The sequence below is a fragment of the Pundamilia nyererei genome, unplaced genomic scaffold, assembly GCF_000239375.1.
Source record: "Pundamilia nyererei isolate P.nyererei 1_Seehausen unplaced genomic scaffold, PunNye1.0 scaffold00038, whole genome shotgun sequence".
In the NCBI taxonomy this organism is placed as follows: domain Eukaryota; kingdom Metazoa; phylum Chordata; class Actinopteri; order Cichliformes; family Cichlidae; genus Pundamilia; species Pundamilia nyererei.
The window spans coordinates 1,969,436-1,987,346 of NW_005187439.1; the positions used below are offsets into that span (position 1 = coordinate 1,969,436).

Below are 17,911 nucleotides of genomic sequence, written 5' to 3' on the forward strand. Positions count from 1 at the left end.
CTAGCGACTTTTAGGACAACCAATAGCGATTTTCCTTACTGAGGAGTTGGCAACACTGAAAACAATGAGTTTTTTGCATTCCAGTGAATTTGAAGTCAGCTTGCCCCACCCCTTAGCTAGCTTATAATTTTCTGGAAGCTCAAGTTTGACAACCTGGCTTAGTCTGAACTGTGTCCAGTGAGAAAAAATGTCGACAGGTAAGAACGTACCAAAAATAGTTCAGTAAAGTTAGCATAGTGACTGCTGAGTGGAAAATACGTTACATTTATGTAGTTAGCTTGTTTAGTTAACTTAGCTAGCCTGATCTTGCTTGTTGATAGCTTAGCTGAGATTCACACTAGCTAGTTAAATGTACAGGTGTTACTGCATGGCAGCCAGGAAGACTCTGTCAACTGCAAGACTTGATACATAGGATACATGGTCATTGAAATATAAGTTGTGAAGTACAACTTAAAAATGACTCGTTTGGCTCACTGAATCCTAAAAGAACATATTTGATGAAAGTTTTAAATATAACTCCTACTAATCATTGAGACAATACTTTTACCAGAGAAATTAGCTGAGAAAATAACATGTAAACAAAACAAGTTAACCTTTGAGCATTTTTCTATATTGTGTTACAAAACTGCAAATATGATAAAACGTACAATATAGAAGATATGGAAATTAAAAACATAAAAACAATGAGCATTTTCATGATGGTGCAAGCCTTTAAATTATCCCAGGTATGGCATAAATAATACACGATCTGACGAATGAGCACTTTCATTTACATTTCATTTGACAACTTGTGCCACTGTTCTTGATGAGGATGCTCCTTTACAATATGTTCAGCATCCATTGTGTAGTTAGCTAGAACAGTGTAGAAATAGTGTGTGGAGTGATGATTGAGGGGAAATATCAAAAAAGCTCTCCCCTCGATGCAGCGCCAAGACATTAATGGCTCAAAGGTGAGAGGGCCGATGAACTAGCATGTCTCCACTCTCCTGGAGGCCTGCTGGCCTTCACCTGTTCCCTGTCCTCTACTCCTCCACCGAGTTTTCCCCCCTGCCCCGCAACAGACGTCTTATCAAACGTGACTGATTGCTGTAATCTGGACTCTAGGCAGCCATTAAGCAAATTACCTGAATCATTGCGAGGATTAGTCTCATTAACACATGATTAGCATCAAATTAAAATAATGAGTGTTTAACTTGTGATGTCTTCCAGTTGTTGGAACAGCTTGATCAGCCACACCAGGCTGACAGAGGGGGCAACCCTGCGTGTCAGGGGTCCTAAATTGGCAGGGGCCAACCGTGGTGAAGGGGATGGACCTTCACTGGATTACCAAGAGTCGGCTGGCTGAAGGTAAACCTTTAATCTCAAGGTATTTTGCTGAAACATGTCACCCCAGGGGTTGCATTATAATTTGTACAATGTCCAGTTTGCCAAAATCAACACCAATATACAAGTGTCAGATTTGACAAGAAAGCTGTCCAGAAAAAAAGGAAATATGGCATTTATTTTATGGATTTTGTATTTATTTGCACAAAATCAAAAACATCGATGCCAAGTAACATTAAAATACTTGGTTAAAGCTGAGTGAATGCCGAGCCCAGAAGCCAGACCCTGAACTTCAACCGTTAACAAAGGCAGTGATGAACAGTCAGGCTGCAGCCTCCGTTTCTATCCGCTCATGCTTCTACAGTAGAATCACTGTAGTGATAGCTTCAAAGTGTCTTTGTGTTGATTTTCATTTTTGCTGTGTGCCATCAGCTTTGTGTTCATGCCTAAATACTAAGAGAAAGATCATGCACACCCTGATTGGGTAGGGATTTGTGTTGGTGTGTGGGCCTGTAGCCTGAGGTTTATATTGTTAAACTGTAATTATGAGACACTGGGTTTCAGGCCATTTTACAGACAAATGTTACATGAAGTATAATAAATTACTTTGGTAAACTGTTCTCTTGGGAGTAACTGATTACTTCCACTGCATTACTTTAAAAGAGGACATGAAACACTACACATATAAATGCTAATTTACACCATTGAGTCCTGCTCTCAAAAACTGACATAGATGTAACTCTGTCTGTGAAGCTGGACTTAAGAAATAAGTCCTTAAAGTTAAAGTTTAAAAAAATGTTTAGCACCACCTTCAGTCAGTACGGAACGTGACCTCATATGGTTGGTTGGTTGGTTGGTTGCGGCTAATAGCTAACATAAACTAATGTAAGTCTAACTAGTGACAGAATCGATTATGAAAAAATGACACCAAGGGGATGTTAAAACCGAGTATATACTGTCTGCTTTCGCTGTCTGTCTCTTTAGCAGTAAGGTTGTTCAGACTGACAGAAACATATTTTTCCTCCTCTGGTCGAGTGTACCGAGCGACAGGATCAGTGCTATTTTATACAAGAAAATTCAGACAGTTTACAACATAACAGCTCACTACATGCACATCACACCACTACGTTTCTTACTGAAGCACAAGCACAAATCACATCAGCACGTCTGCAGTGCTCCAAGGAAGAGATGCCCACTCTTTGGAGACCTTGTTTTTTCCCCCTCACATCATTTCACTGATTAAATTACTTTATTATATTAGTGATCGAAAGCGAAGCCCAAATGTATGTGAAGGAGACTGTAATGTGGAGATTTTTATTTCCCTGCGGACATACTGATGGATCTTAGGATTTCCAATCATCTTGGGTAAGAAACAGTTTTGTTTTTTGTGTTTGTGACCCCTGTTTGGTGAACCCTCAAAGCAGAGCCAATGAGACCCCAGTGAGAATGAGACCCAAAGTGATAGCTTACCAATAATATTATATAATGAAATAGAATTTGCTAAATTCTTATCAATTCCCATCCAACCCTAATGAAAAGCAAAATAAAATTGTGCTTATCCATTAGTTATTTTTTTCCACAATTTAATTCATTATTATGACTTTATTGTTATTATTGTATTGTTGAGATATCCTACTGTGAGATGTGATATAATGTCACTTATTAATTCTATTAGGTCAATTTATAATTTAAAAATTTAAACAATTGTGATTTCATAGTTGTATTTATTATGTATACATGGATTAAAAACAACAACAACAACAAAAAAAACCCAAGGCTGTATGACGTCTATTTTAAAACTTGCTGGTAACAAGATTTAGAAAAACCTTCGACTGTTCGTTCAAATCCCGGAGTACGCAGACATTTAGCAACATCTGTCAAACCATAATTAATCAACATTCACAGATGTTGCTTTCTTTCAACCTGTTGACATTTCCCCAAAAAGCTCTTGGAACAGAGAACATCAGATTACTTTAATAAATACCAAAATGTTCCACATTATCATCCATACAATCCACCATCAGGCCCTTTTCACCTCTATGAAGTGAAGATGAGCAAATGTCCCGAATCAGCAGAGGAGTGCAGTGCACCTTCTGCTCTTATCTCAACAGAAGATTTATTTTAATACCAGAAATGCATATTTAGTAACCGCTAAGTGTAGTTAAAAACTCTAATGCTAACCTGCTGCTTGGAGATTATGGACACAGAATGATATTATGTTTTATCAGAGGAGCGGGGGAGTGTGGATGTCAAGTGCTCGCCCAGATGCACGATTTAATACCATACACACTGAGTACAATTCCCTTTTTTTTTCTTTTTTTTTTTTGTACTAATGAAAACAATAGCAGCACTAAACACTTCAGCCCACATTTAATTTAATCTTTGAGGGATTATCTTCTTCGGCTAATGTCAGAGTGTAAGAAGCCCTGTGAATATTAAATACATTTCCTCTGCAGATGCTCCGGCAACATTGTCAGGATAATGTCAACAGATTTTTTTCTGAGTTTCTTCATATGGGTGGAATTACTTCATGAAACATTTATGGGGAGGCGTTTGCCTTTCCTGAGTTCTCCATTAAACTTGAATGTCATGACACGAAGGGGCGGGGTTTGAGGATAAAATTTGTGTTAATGGCCTTGTGTTCCTTTGGCTTTGGCTAAATTAAAGGGCTTAGCAAATCCATCTTAACCGTGACTATACTGCCACGGGGTGAAGGGGGGAGAAACCCGCTGCAGCATTGTGCAGGATATTATATCTTAGAATAATCAGCTGAAGCTCTGATTCAGTGTGTGGTATGAATTGAATAAATTCATGCATTAGTTAAGTTTGAAAAACTAACACACACAGTTTGATCAAAGTTGTTTTATGATTGTTCTGTTTGAAAGGGAACCTCTTACACTTTTATGCATGTTTATATATGCACGCACACGTGCACGCAGTATATTAATTAAGTCATACTACCAATACGTTTGGCAGGAGCCAGTACACAGCAACACACTACCAGGCATGAGAACAACAAAGTGTGTGAGGTGAAATATGATGATATGATCCTGTAAGAACAGAAGCAACATGCAGAGATAAAAACAAGTTCAAACTGTGTTGTGTGGTAGTCAGAAATAAGTGAAAATTAGTTCCAGTGCAAAACTAGCAAGTTAACTGCAGCTGTGCAGTCATTGGAGAGCAGTTTGGGGTTGGACGTGATCCTTAAAGAATATTTGAATGGTTCCCTCTGAAAATTGAATGGTATTTTTGCTTGAAATGCTTTGCTGGAAGTGGATAACCGTCCCCATTAACAGTTCAGCTTGTCAGCTTCCTTTTTCCTGATAGTTTAAGCAGAATGCAGCTTGTTGTAAATGGTTCTTATATAACACTTTTCTACTCTGCCTGAGCACTCATGGTCCTTTATACAACATGCCTCATTCAACCATTCACACAAGCACTTTTTTCTATGCTTTTTCCTACTGAAGTGCTAATCTAATATTCACACACATTCACCCCACAGCCACTCCTTGTAGTTCCATGTTTTTAAAGGGAGGGAAGATAGTAAAAAAGTGACTGGATGAATGAATTTGGATAGTAGAGACAGAAAACAAAGAGAAAAGAAGAACAGAGGAGAAAAGATGTAAATGGGTGCTTATAATTTGAGGTTTTTAAAATGATGACAGGAAACATACACGAGCGGACTCACAAACAGCCGAAGTACCGTACAGAGATTTTTAGGCAAGACACTCTGTGTTTAAACATTTATATTAGTGCTTCAATCTAAATGTAGCTGAAACAAAGCAAATAGAGAATTGAGTGTAACAAATCAATACCAATCCATGCCCTATCTGAGGTCAGTCAGAAGTACAATTTTCAAGATTTCTTCCCCTGAAAATGCTGTAGAGACATCATGAACTAGTTGTCTAGTTCTGTGGTGGAAAACAGCTTTCTACCAACCACATTTATGTACTGTTTGCCATATTTAATTGACAAACGGTAGATAGTTTTAAGTTTTGTCAGAGGAAAAACACAGAAAGCAGATTTTTTTTTTCCATGTTGGGCATGTTTGCTGTATGCTTTATATTTCACTCGCTTATTTAACACCGATTGTGTTAAATATTATTTTCTTTTAAATGGAGATTGGTTGATGGTTTGACTTGATGGCCGTGAACAGAGTACCACCTTGAATTTCACTTGTCTAAACATTGTCGTTTCCAAGTATTCATTAAACATTGCAATGTCAAAACATTGTAAACTACTGTGGTTTTAAGTACTTTCTGAGCAGGTCTAGGTTAACTATTGACATGGTGCTTGAACAGACCCTCGGGTATGTAAAAAATCAGAAACATCATCAGCTGTGTTGCCATTTTTCCTCCCAGCAAAGGAAGTTTACAGTAGCCTGTCTGTTTGTAACCAGTGTGGATTATACAGTTGTATTATCCGTAAGCGACGGTGCCGATCCTTACTAAAATTCAGCAACTCTAAAATGGCTTTGGTTCTTTCTGAAATCACTTATAAAGTAGACAAATTTAATACCCAGAGCCAAAACTCACTAGCATTTGCATAGCGGCTGACAGTAATTTCCCCACATTGTTATTGCTTTATGTCTGTCTGAGCCCATCTGTGATCTCTGTAGCGGCAAACGGTATTTCTCACTGAGTGCACTGTTGGGCTGGCGTACTGCTTTTTTCTGCAAGTGAATGAAAAGTCATCCTAAGGACATAGCGACACAGCCTAATTGCAGTTGATTAATAAAATACTAGCGCAGGCACCAGTTGGCAACTTCATTATTATGTTTCTCAAACAGATTAATTGCGCTGAACAATATGAGCCTGCCACCAGTGATAGCAAGACTTTGGATACAAAGGCAGTCATCAAGACTGAGCCTGGCTTACATTAGTCATTTTAAATAGCTCACTCAATGATTACTCTCATGTGCAATCTCTGAGGTACAGGGATGTGGCGTTAGGAGCAAGCAGATGCCCAAATGTCTAACAAGTACAACTGATCGTTGTTTTTCAGAGCAAAAGACATTTAAATCACTGTCAGTGTGGCCACCATGAAAACAACTTTGCAATAAAATCTTTATATTTATCAGAACATAAGACCCAAATATTCCACATACTCATAGTGCCCGTAGTTTTTGCTTAGACTCAGTTAATGAACTTAAGCTGAAGGGAAAAGAGGATCCTTCCCTCACGACAGCAAATAGCCAAGGGCAATAGCCGATAACTAATGTGTGGAATATTGCAATTAGCATGGCAAAGTACTTACAGGGATCAAATTAAAAAATTCATTAACGCTCGCACTTAATTAAGAAACACTTTTCGGTTTACATGATAAATTATGACACCTATTAAATCTTCCACTACAAGCTGTAATGGCCTTCTTTGCTCCTGGGTATAGGCAGTGTTTCTTTTCAGGTTCAAAGAACTCTCCAAGGAACTTTTATTAGGAATAATGTTTCCCTGCAAGGGATACAGGAGCAGCCATTTTAGAGAAGACGTGCTAGCATTTCCCCCCCTCTGTTGCTGCTGTTGCACCTCGGCATCTTCTCTGAGCGTGTTACTCTTAATTGAAACAAGATCGGAAAGAGGCTTGAAATGGGTGTTTAGTTTTAGGGGGATTGAAGTAATAGGTTAAGGTTGAAACTGATAATGTTTGTGAGAAAGATGAAGATACTGTAGAGGTCTTAAAGCACTTTATACTGCGTGGTGTTGGACTGTAGCAACATGTGTGTCATTATTGTTAAAGAAGGAATCAGATGCTAAACTGCACCAAAAACAGATCTCAGCATGTTAGCCTACCCAGGTTAAGTCTATGTATGGGAAACACTACCCTGCTAGGTGTATTGACCTTCACGCTCCTCAGTGGTCATTAGACTTTTATTTTCTCAGTAAAAATCAATTTCATTGGTTTTAAAGCTATATTTTAGATTTTAGAAACATAAAATAGAAATGATCTTCATTGCATACAGCTGGGAGAGTTTAAAAGGTTCCTAAACGTAACCAGAAATGCTAATGAGATGTTGCATCGAGCAGCCCGTGAAGGCTACAAACAGAGGGGCCTTGTTTACTTCAACATTATAAGACATTAAAACATCATGTACGTTTCTACTGTCACCTGGTTATAGTTGGTCAAAGTCATGCACCTGTAATATATCAATATGATTATAGAAATCAGCCACTGTTGTAGAGAACAGATTACTTTTTTATTAAGTGAGTCACTAAAATCAACATGCAACAGCTTTAACTGAAAACTATGAACTGAACTTCTGCTGTTTTGGATAGTGGCTATAGCATGTTATTTATTTAATGATATTTCACTTTTTTACATTATCAATAAATTACCTATAATTCAAAAATGTTTACATGAACCTTGAGGAGTGTATTATCTGTTTACAGCCTACATGGTACCTGTGATCTTCTAAGATGATAATCAGTGGTTTGGCTGCAGGCTACAGTGTTGTTGTTTTTTTTTAATTTTTTTGATTAAAATTACTTCTCCTTTTTTCCAGAGTCATGCAGAAAAAGCTGTGAGAAAACAGCAGTAAATAAACAGGAAATGTGCACTGAAGTTCAGTCAGTGCTGTGTTCTGAGGCGTCTGTTAGATCCCTGAGCAGGGAAGCCCTGCAGCCTTAATCATCTCATTTATATACCAAAGATGATTCCACACACCGGTAAACATTAAACTGATCATCTCAATCAAGCAAGTAAATAAATTTGATTTGTAGAACAGCCCTCACTGATGAACCTGTTGGTACACAATGGAGTAAGAGGAGATTATATCAATGCAGGCACCTGAGGTGGCCTAAATATGCCACGGATTTCTCATAGCAGTCAAAGAGCCCTTGACAAGAGCCCTCTTGAACTTTGATTGGCTCAAGTGGCCATCATAGACAACCTCTTTATTGCGGTAATTTTGGCTTTCTAATATATTCAAAAAGGCAGCTGAGCCTAGGCGCATACTGTAAATTTTTCAATGGCACAAATTTGCTCACAACACAAATAATTGCCTAAAATCTCCCCCTATGTGCACTACTCTGAATCAAAGTATTGGACAGACAGTTATCTGGTCAGATACTGTACCACATGTTGTAATTTCTCCGTTACATATTTTTTAGCCTCCTTCTTCATCAGCCCTTTGAGTAAATAATTGGCAGAGCGTGTGACAAAATGGCCGGTAGTCATGAGCGTGCAAATCTGCGGTTAATTTGAAGCATCGAAGCAGGGCCTGGCTCACTTCTGTTAGATTATTTAAAACAAGTGTCCAGAGCCATGTGCCATGACAAAATTATTAACTGTGTATTTCATAATGTTACTGACAATATGTTAACGTGTTTTTTCGCCTCCCCCTGCCGTGAACAGATGGGTCCTTTTACTTTATTTTCCACATCAAGTATGATTATTTCTTTGTGCCAAAAGCCACCTGCCGTTCCTTGGTCTCTGTTCTAATTATTTATGTTGGTAATACACAGCAGGACTTGTTATCAGTTGGATGGTATCTTAATAAAGGAAGGCACATCAACATATTGACATCATCTTCAAGGGGAAAATTTATCACTGCACAAAAACAGGGAGAGGGGGGTACCAGAGCGGATCAGGCCATGTGCCAACACTTCCAGATCTGACCTCCTTTTGTTCCCAGACTCCTCAGTTTGCTCCCCAGCACACATCTTTGGAACCATGTGATGATAATTAGGTGAAAGCCCATTAAAAAGTCAAATAAGAGAGAATACATTATCATTGAGACACCAAGACCTGATCATTTTCAGTTGTGTGTGTGTGTGTGACAGAAAAGGACGCAGTGATCCAACAGCTGATTGGAAAAGATGAAAATGTCTTTATTTGTTTATGGCACGTAAAGGGTGTGATCACAGCTGGTATTGTTTCTTATGTCCAGTTTACAATTAAAATGTCTTTTTGGTCGCTCGTAATTCTCGATCTGCTTTCAAAAGAACTAGTTCTTGTAAATATAAATCCTTGGAATATGTAAGTGGCTTTTCTGGAGAGGGTTCTAGCAGGTTGTGACTTTTACAGACGGGTAGTAAACAAGAGAAATCCAAGAAATCAAGGTTTGCTGTTGTGGTGAAATGCAAAAACTCAAGAACAATGCAGCGTACCTTAGGTGCATCTACTAAATATCTCAGATGAATTTGAATCTCAAACGTCAAACGTCACAGTCAGAGGTCAAGTTTTCTGAAAATCTTGGAAGTAACCAATGAATTTCAAATTGATACCATACTGAAAATCTGAGACACATTTGAATTGTGGTGACCTTGACCTCAAGGTCAGAGGTCAAGTTTTCTGAAAATCTTGTAACCCCCCCCCCCCCCCCAAAAAAAAAACAAAAAAAAAACCAGGTTCAACACCTTCGTTACCCGTTTGATAGGATGCAGGTTTAAGCTTCTTCCACATTGACTTCACCTCTTAGACTCTGAGGCTATTTGCATCTTTTTCATACAAGCCTCAGGTTAAATAGATTCTGGCTTTACAGTTTTTCTTTTCCTCTTTGGTTTTCAGCCTAGAATTCAAACACTTTCGGTGATAGTGTTTGTTGATATATTTGATTTGCATGAAGTTCAGTCTTGTGTATTTGGATATGATGAAATGGTTTCCTATTTTCCCCAAGAGGACTGCATCTTTGAAAAGCCACTACATGGGCATTAAACATTGAAAATGATTAAATGGAATCAATAAAGACTTAAACTTATACTGATGAACGATCAGCTATCCAAAACATAATCACATGGTACATATTTAAAATCAAAAACCTGATGAAAACAAAGAACTTTTATGGTGCTTCTGACTTGGACAAGTAACGTAAAGGAATAAAGGAAGCTGAGAAAAATCCCTGTTCCAGCAATGCTTGTTCGCAGATGGGGGAAATGTTACATCAGCAGTTCCCCGCAGAGCCAGAGAAAGGAGATTGAGTCAAAATATTGCAAATGAAAGTAGCAATTAAGTTAAGTATTCACGGCATTTCAAAGCGTCCTGCGGTGGGGATGGGTCACTCTTAATCAGGGCTCCACTGTTCTAAAATATAGAACACTTGCAATTAAACATAGTCGATACTTTAATCCCTGAGAGCTAAAAATGAATACAACGTAATTACAATTCCACATGTACAGCTCTGCTCATTACTAATGTGACTGGAAAAGGATTCAGAAATATGTCATTGATGATGGCTGATGCATTATAATTACAGATTTCTCTATCCTTTTTGAGCTTTTCTATCAATCCCAGGCCAAACACAAAGGCTGACGTATTAGTCCACGAGGAAGCTGGATTTAAAAGGGTTACAAAATCTTTATCTACCCATTTAAGAGCATATATGGTGCAGAGAGGAAAAGCCATTGTGGAGCTCAGACAATGCACTGACCATAAATCCATAATAGCCTTTAGGATTAAAGAATATGCTCTCCGAGTTTAATTACATATTGCTTCTGAGAGGTTTACCCCACTGGGATGAAGAAGCCCACTGGCTGTCCTCATGACTGCAGATGAGGGAGAAGCCCGGAAAATTAACAGAAGAATTTATTTAATCTCAACTAGTGAAAGTTTTTGTATGATAATACATCTACATTTAGTTCCATGTGGCTGTATAAAGAAAAAGAGGCCATCTTATAAAGGACATAAGCTGTGCACACACAGATGTGCAACAGCTTTCCTCAGAAGGCTGCACTGACTTGGATACAGTGAAGCCCTTAGATACAGTTGAAGCGTTGATCAGCTGAGTATAAACAAGGTTCAGGTTTGAACAAAGGTGCAGACTTGAATATAATTAAGAACGTGATGCATTGAGTATTTCCTCTTCAGTCACCTTTCTCACTCACTCTGTGTTAATAGACCTCCCTGCACTGAATCATACTTGTTATTAACCTCTGTCTCTCTTCCACAGCATGTCTTTTATGCTGTCTTCCTTCTCTCACCCCAGCCGGTCGTGGCAGATAGCGCCGCCCCTCCCCGAGCCTGGTTCTGCTGGAGGTTTCTTCCTGTTAAAAGGAAGTTTTTCCTTCCCACTGTCGCCAAAGTGCTTGCTCATAGGGGTCATATGATTGTTGGGTTTTTCTCTGTATGTATCATTGTAGGGTCTACCTTACAATATAAAGCGCCTTGAGGCGACTTGTTGTGATTTGGCGCTGTATAAATAAAATTGAATTGAATGTGAATGGAGGAAAGTTTTGCTAAATCCATGCTTGCATATACGGTGTTTCCCTCACACAGACTTGGACAGGCTGGCTGTCTTGGTGTACCTTTTTTATCAGTTGCAGTTATTTGCTAAAGAACTTCATACCACAGTTAAATGGGTAGTTTTTGTTGTGCTTTGACAATATGCTGTAAGCTGGAGATCTACTCTAACCACATCCTGCAGGTAGGTGGAGAACTGGGTGCTGCTACTCCAGACTCAGTGTAGCAATTCACATTTTAATGGAATTCAGGTAGTCATATATTAACTGAGACGGCAGCAGAAGAAACACAGCTCAAGTTCAGCTGTAGTGCTTTTTCAACCTTGGTATACCATGTAGAGTATCTATGTATGTAGTCATATCTATGTAGCAACAACAGGCTCTCAGTTGCAGGTTAAATTACAGTAAAACAGAGTTTTGAGACTAATTGAAACCATACAGGGTGGTGCTGTTAACACTTAGCAAGCTACTTTTTTGCTGTCTTTGTTAACAGATTCAGCTGTGGGAACATGATGATAAGCTAATGTGTAATAGGAACGCTGCAGTGATAGTTACTTAAAATGACCTTTTTAGTTTACATAGATATTCAGTTAAAAGTCATAAAGGATTTCTTAATAATTCCATTAACTATTAATTCACTTTTGCAGCTCCAAGGGTCATTTCTATTTAACAAAGAAAAAATAAACTCTTGAGATTAAAGAGAAACAGCCAACTTAGTTCCAAACTTATAAACTATAAGAATTTACTGTGCTTACCTTTAAAAATAAATAAATAAAAAAGCAACTGCTTAGTGACCCAAAACTTCTGAACAGGTGTGTACTGGTATTTGAACTTGTTTTGTTCTTTCTTCCTGGTCCTCACAGGTTAATATTCCCCGTTGACTGTGGAGCCTTTAAGAGGCGACAGGTTGTGTGTAGGAAACTGTCAAAGGGTGCCATATGTTTCTTCTGCTCTAAAGGACAGTGATTCACTGAATGTAGGTTAGCACCTGCTTCATAAATGTAATACTGGAGTGAACTTTGTCACGCTGCAAAAGAAACACCTAAATCTGTAGATGATTTTTTTTTTTTTAAACATGGATCATTTATTAACAAGCTTTTTTTATGTCTTCCAGTTAAATGATACCTGCAATGTCATGGGGAGGAATTCATTAGAGCCGTTTATAACAGGTCTTAAATGTTCTCTTTTGATTTTTAAAGTCTTGTAGTGAACACACTGAAAGGACAGTTAACCCTTGTGTTAAGAGTTTGCTTTGAATTCCACTAAACAGCATTGAGAGTTGGCATAAAAAGTTTAAAACAAAAGAAGAGCTCACCTAGCTGAGACAGACGAGCACAGTACTGCAGGACAGTGGCACAATAATTCAGTAAGTTATGGAAATGACTTCTATTGAGTACACTTCTTTGAAGACTATGGGGGAGATTATTAGGTTGGTTTTAATTAGTATGCAAATGTATTTCTTTATGATCACTTTCATCCTTTCTTCATTATATTTCATCTCTCTATTTATCCTTCACGAAAGAGAAAGATTCAATTCACTTTGTCTTGTGTTGGAGCGCTAATTTATTGCTTGTAATTAATTTCAAATGCATTAACCATTAATCAGACACATCTGTACAATTATGTGCTAAGAATCTCTCTTTTAGCTTACCTTCCAATTCTGCAGCCTTACCATTTACCATCAAAGAGATCTAATTTGATTGCCCGAAAGAGGTCAAACAAGTATTTGAAGTGAGATTTTACTGTCTAAACCATTTTCACTTTTTTTTAGTACAGAATGGTTTTAATAAATCATTTTCTCTCACTCATCTTAAAATCTGTGAATTAAAATGCAGAAAGAGAAGATTAAACAAATTCACTCAAACTAATTTACCTCAGTCACATAACTGCAAATGTAATTTAACAGCCTGTGAATTATTTTTGCAGATTTTCTTTTATCGTGTTTTATTTTCTCCTCTTGTGAAATGATCACAGCTTTTCAGCCTAAAGGATTTCACTAGTAATTTATCATTTAAACTGTGTTTGTAATGAAAACTAAATCTTACAGCTGCTTTTGTGGTTTAACATTAACAGAAATACAGATGGATAAATTTGCTCCAGAGCCACTGAATTCAGCCATCTGAGTTTAGATGTGCTAAAAGTAAAACTGCTTTTCAAAAGTGAAATTAGATTTGAGTAAGAATGCACTGAGACAATCGGGACTAAGAATTGTCCTGATAGTCAGTGATCTTCTTACACTAATCTTTTCTATATGTACATGTGATGATTCTGAAGTAATTGCCATTTTTGTTTTATGAGTAATTTTACGCTTGTAGTTCAAGTGTAAGTTATTTGCCAAAAAGAGACATAATAAAGAAAGTTTGTCATCATCAGTTCTTTGAGCCGTGATATAAAAGGCTAACATTCCCACAGTCCTAAGATTTAACAACTGCAGATGTGTAAGGCTGCTTAATGACAGTGATCATCAGAGACATTTATTTAGGTCATTATTAAATCACAATTATTTACAGTTACTCATCGACTCTGGAAACGATGCTTTTATTGAACTTTGTAATAAATGAACACATAAATGTGAACTGCCACAACCTGGTGGCTAGAAAATTTGGTTTTTCGTGGAGAGGCAAAAGTAAAGCCAAAGTGTGTACTAGATTGGTAATGGTAAAGATAAGAATTATAATATAAAGTATAATATTATCTTGTTTTGGAGGTCACATTTACTAATGAAAGTGAAATTGGAGTAATTTTCCATCACTAAATATACAAATGATCATAATGGTCCTGTTTATTCTGTGTCTTTCCCTTCGTTTAATATTATAAATTGTATTTACCTTTTGCCTACCATTGTAAAACAAAACCATATCATAATTAGATTTCAGTCACGTTGGCACAGCATTTGTTTGAGTGTAAAGATTTTCTTGACCTTGGGATAATTAGCTTATTGAAATACATAACCCAAAGCCTTTACATAAACCTGTGTTTAGTCAAAGCAGTGGGATGCACACAGTGGAACACGGCTGAAAAATGTGAACTTTATACACTTTATAGTCGAATTGTATAATTTTCTATTACTTTAAAAGATTTATCGACACCCTAATACATGTGTCAGGTCTGTATTATTCATTAACTAACGAAAAAAAATGTGAATTTTATGACATAAATTGAGCATAGTATTGGCCACATAGGCCACAAGCTATAGCCTGTCCACAGCTGCTCCACTCTGCTTGCTGCTTGGCAACCCATCACCAAAGTTGCTTCTTATTTAGTGCTTGAATTGTGGTTTTTGGTGTGAGTAGAAAGTGTTTTTTTTTACCAGTGCCAAACTCTCCTATCTCCAAATATAGGCCTTTTCTGCCTCTTTAAAAGTGGAAAATATTTATTTTGTCTACATCAGGGCTGAGGAGCTCCAGGCCTCGAGTGTCGGTGTCCTGCAGGTTTTAGACGTGTCCTTGATCCAACACAGCTGATTTTAATGGCTAAATGACCTCCTCAACATGTCTTGAAGTTCTCCAGAGGTCTGGTAAGGAACTAATCATTTGATTCAGGTGTGTTGGCCCAGTGTGAGATCTAAAACCTGCAGGACACCGGCCCTTGAGGCCTGGAGTTCCCCACCCCTGGTCTACATGGACGCAAACCAGTACATATAACACCAGCCAAATTACGATTTTTGTCCTTTTTTGACTATAGTTTTGTTTGTTTGTTTTTCTTCTCCCACACTCACATCTGCAAGAGGGAATCATGGCTAGATGTCTTTTTGGTTTTGAATGTTTTCGAGATGATAAAGATTTCAGTTTTCTGCAAGCGACACCTGCAGAAGCCATTAAATAAAGATGTTCACCTGTAGGTCTCATCATGTAGCCAGCTAAACAAATCACTCAGGCTGTAATCACTCTGTAATTATCCACTCATGGGTTTTTCTCCCCCTCAGTTTTATTCAGATCCTAAACTCCATGAATCTGGCTATCTGCTAATGTGAGCTCAAAGATTTCACAGCTAAGTAAAACAAGCTTCTTTTGTTAAAACAGCATCTTTGCATATTACAGTGAGAACAGTGGGGGGTTGATTAAGTAGACCCTTCCTATGGACCACTGTCGTTGCTTTCTTTTTAATCAATGGCGACTAATAAGATCCTACAGAGCATCTGTGCTTACAACGAACAAGATCACATTGTGCCAGATCACCTGCACTAACCTTCTGTCGAGTTACAAGGGCTGTGATGTACAGTGACTGCTTCAATCAAACCAGCAGATTTGAATATCCACAAGACTCTCCAGTAACAGCCTCAGTGTGAGATTTATGCCCTCATTGAGAAAATTACATTCACTCCCTGTCCTCACTGTTTGGCATCCATTACAGTTCATTATTATCTTCTGAAGGCGTACAGCTCTGTAATAAAAGGGAAAAAAAAGAAAAGCGGAAGTTTGTGCCTAGATTGGAGCATAAATTGTCCCGTCCCTGCTGTTGCAAAACGCCGAGCCGTATCTAATTATTTTCTTTCTCCTGTTGGGCCTGTGTTTCTGTAAGTCCAGGCATGCCTTTAACCAAAGTGGGAAAGCCCTTATTCATATGAGGCTTTCTTTCTTTCTTTTCTAGTCATGGGTGACGAGATTGTGAAGCATCTTGACAAGCATGTTCATATTCAGTTAGATGTAATTCACATCTTATACAACAAATCTGTGGCATGCATGTTAACATGGGAACTGAAAAAACTAAACATACTGTACAGTGCTGAGGATTTAAGCAGTTGCAGGAAACTTTTGCAAAACTTGGGGTTTGGAAGGGAGAGGAAGATGATGATGAAGTCCTGAATAAAACCTGCCAGCCCTGATTGTCAGATCAGTATAGTATAGCAGAATTGTGGCAATAAACTCACCTGGATTTTATTGGTGATATCGCATATCTGTGTTTTTCACACATTTAGACACCATGGTGGTTGGTGTGTGTGTGCACCTGCATAAAAGTGTGCACTGAGAAAAGACATGCATCTTCTCAAATTAACTATTATACTAGTTTATTCTTCTTCTCTGAACAAATTGTAATACCAGTAGTATTTTATGGTGGATAAAAAATGAGAAATACCAGGATTTTTCTTGTATGCTGTCACATAAAAAACAAAAAATATGAAAAAAAAATTTTTTTCTTGAAACAAATTCATTATAACACCTGTAACAAAAACAAATAAACCAAAAATATTTTAGAAATCTGACAAACTTTAAGTCTAAAAATGACTGAATTCACATTTTTAGACCCAAATTTGTGCTGGCACACTGGGCTTCTCTGAGAAGTTTCTGAGAAAATAATCAAGTATAACATTCATCCACTAAAACTAATCTCTCTGTTGAGGAATTAAATAACTGTAATTTGGCATCTTAATTAAAAAAAGAATCCTTCACTACAGTCTGCTGTTTTTTGTAAATTTTGAATTTGAAATAATATTTGAGCATTAATTTCGATTAAAGAGCAGTGTTGCTAACTTTCATGGATGCCTGGATGTTAAACTTAATTGTTACACCTGGTAAAGCAGCAACGCTGATGATTTTATTAAGGATGAAAGAATTTAGACAGTTTATAACTCTCAGTGATCCTGCAGTGTTTGTTTGACTTTGGGACCTGAAGCTAACGGAGTTGAGGACCCAGATTACTCAGCGACGCTCCTGACTACGGTAGCCGTAATGCTCCGGCAATCATTCAAGCGGTGTGGCTTCATAGCTTACCAAAGTCGTACTAAAACATTTTTGACAGATTTCTGCGCGCCGTGTACCATATAAAATCAGTTCGAAGTCAATAAGCACAACCAGAATTCATACATAAGGCACACTGTCGACTTTTGAGAAAATTAAAGGATTTTAAGTGTGCCTTATAGTGAGTAAAATACGTTATACAGAAGAAAAGAATATATTGCGATATATATCGTTACCGCACATGCTTCAAATTATACCGTGATATGGATTTTAGGCCATATCGCCCAGCCCTAATTCCAATCACTGCAAACTGGGAAAACGGATGTCCTTGCAGAGCCTTAACTCCATCTTGTACATCTAATTTCGACTGAAGCAGTCTGGTGAGGCTTGCTATGTCCATTTTGATAGTTAATGTAGTTTGTTACAATGTTATGGTTAAAAAAGTTCTTCTTTTACTGTTACTTTTTGTGGATCACATGGTTTAAAACTACTTAAAAAGACATACAAACAAAAAAAGTAACTACGTCAGCGTGCCTATTTCGGGTCACCAATTATTCAAATTAAGCGATGACGTCATTTGGCGACTTCTAGCGACTTTTAGGACAGCCAATAGCGATTTTCCTTACTGAGGAGTTGGCAACACTGTTAAAGAGTTTGTGCTACTTAAAGGATTTTTCTTACTACCACTACTGTTAGTTTATGACAGCCACCACCCAACCCGAAGATTGCCATCACTAT

General features: G+C 37.7%; 1 long non-coding RNA gene across 1 annotated transcript in view; it reads left to right on the forward strand.

Moving 5' to 3' along the window:
• The first annotated feature begins 89 nt into the window (after positions 1 to 89).
• LOC102211772 (uncharacterized) overlaps positions 90 to 17,911 on the forward strand; it is a 69,002-nt gene continuing 51,180 nt past the window's right edge. Inside the window, exons 1-2 of the long non-coding RNA XR_311676.1 lie at positions 90 to 197; positions 1,210 to 1,347. This is a non-coding gene — a long non-coding RNA (uncharacterized LOC102211772). The remainder of the gene's footprint in view (positions 198 to 1,209; positions 1,348 to 17,911) is intronic.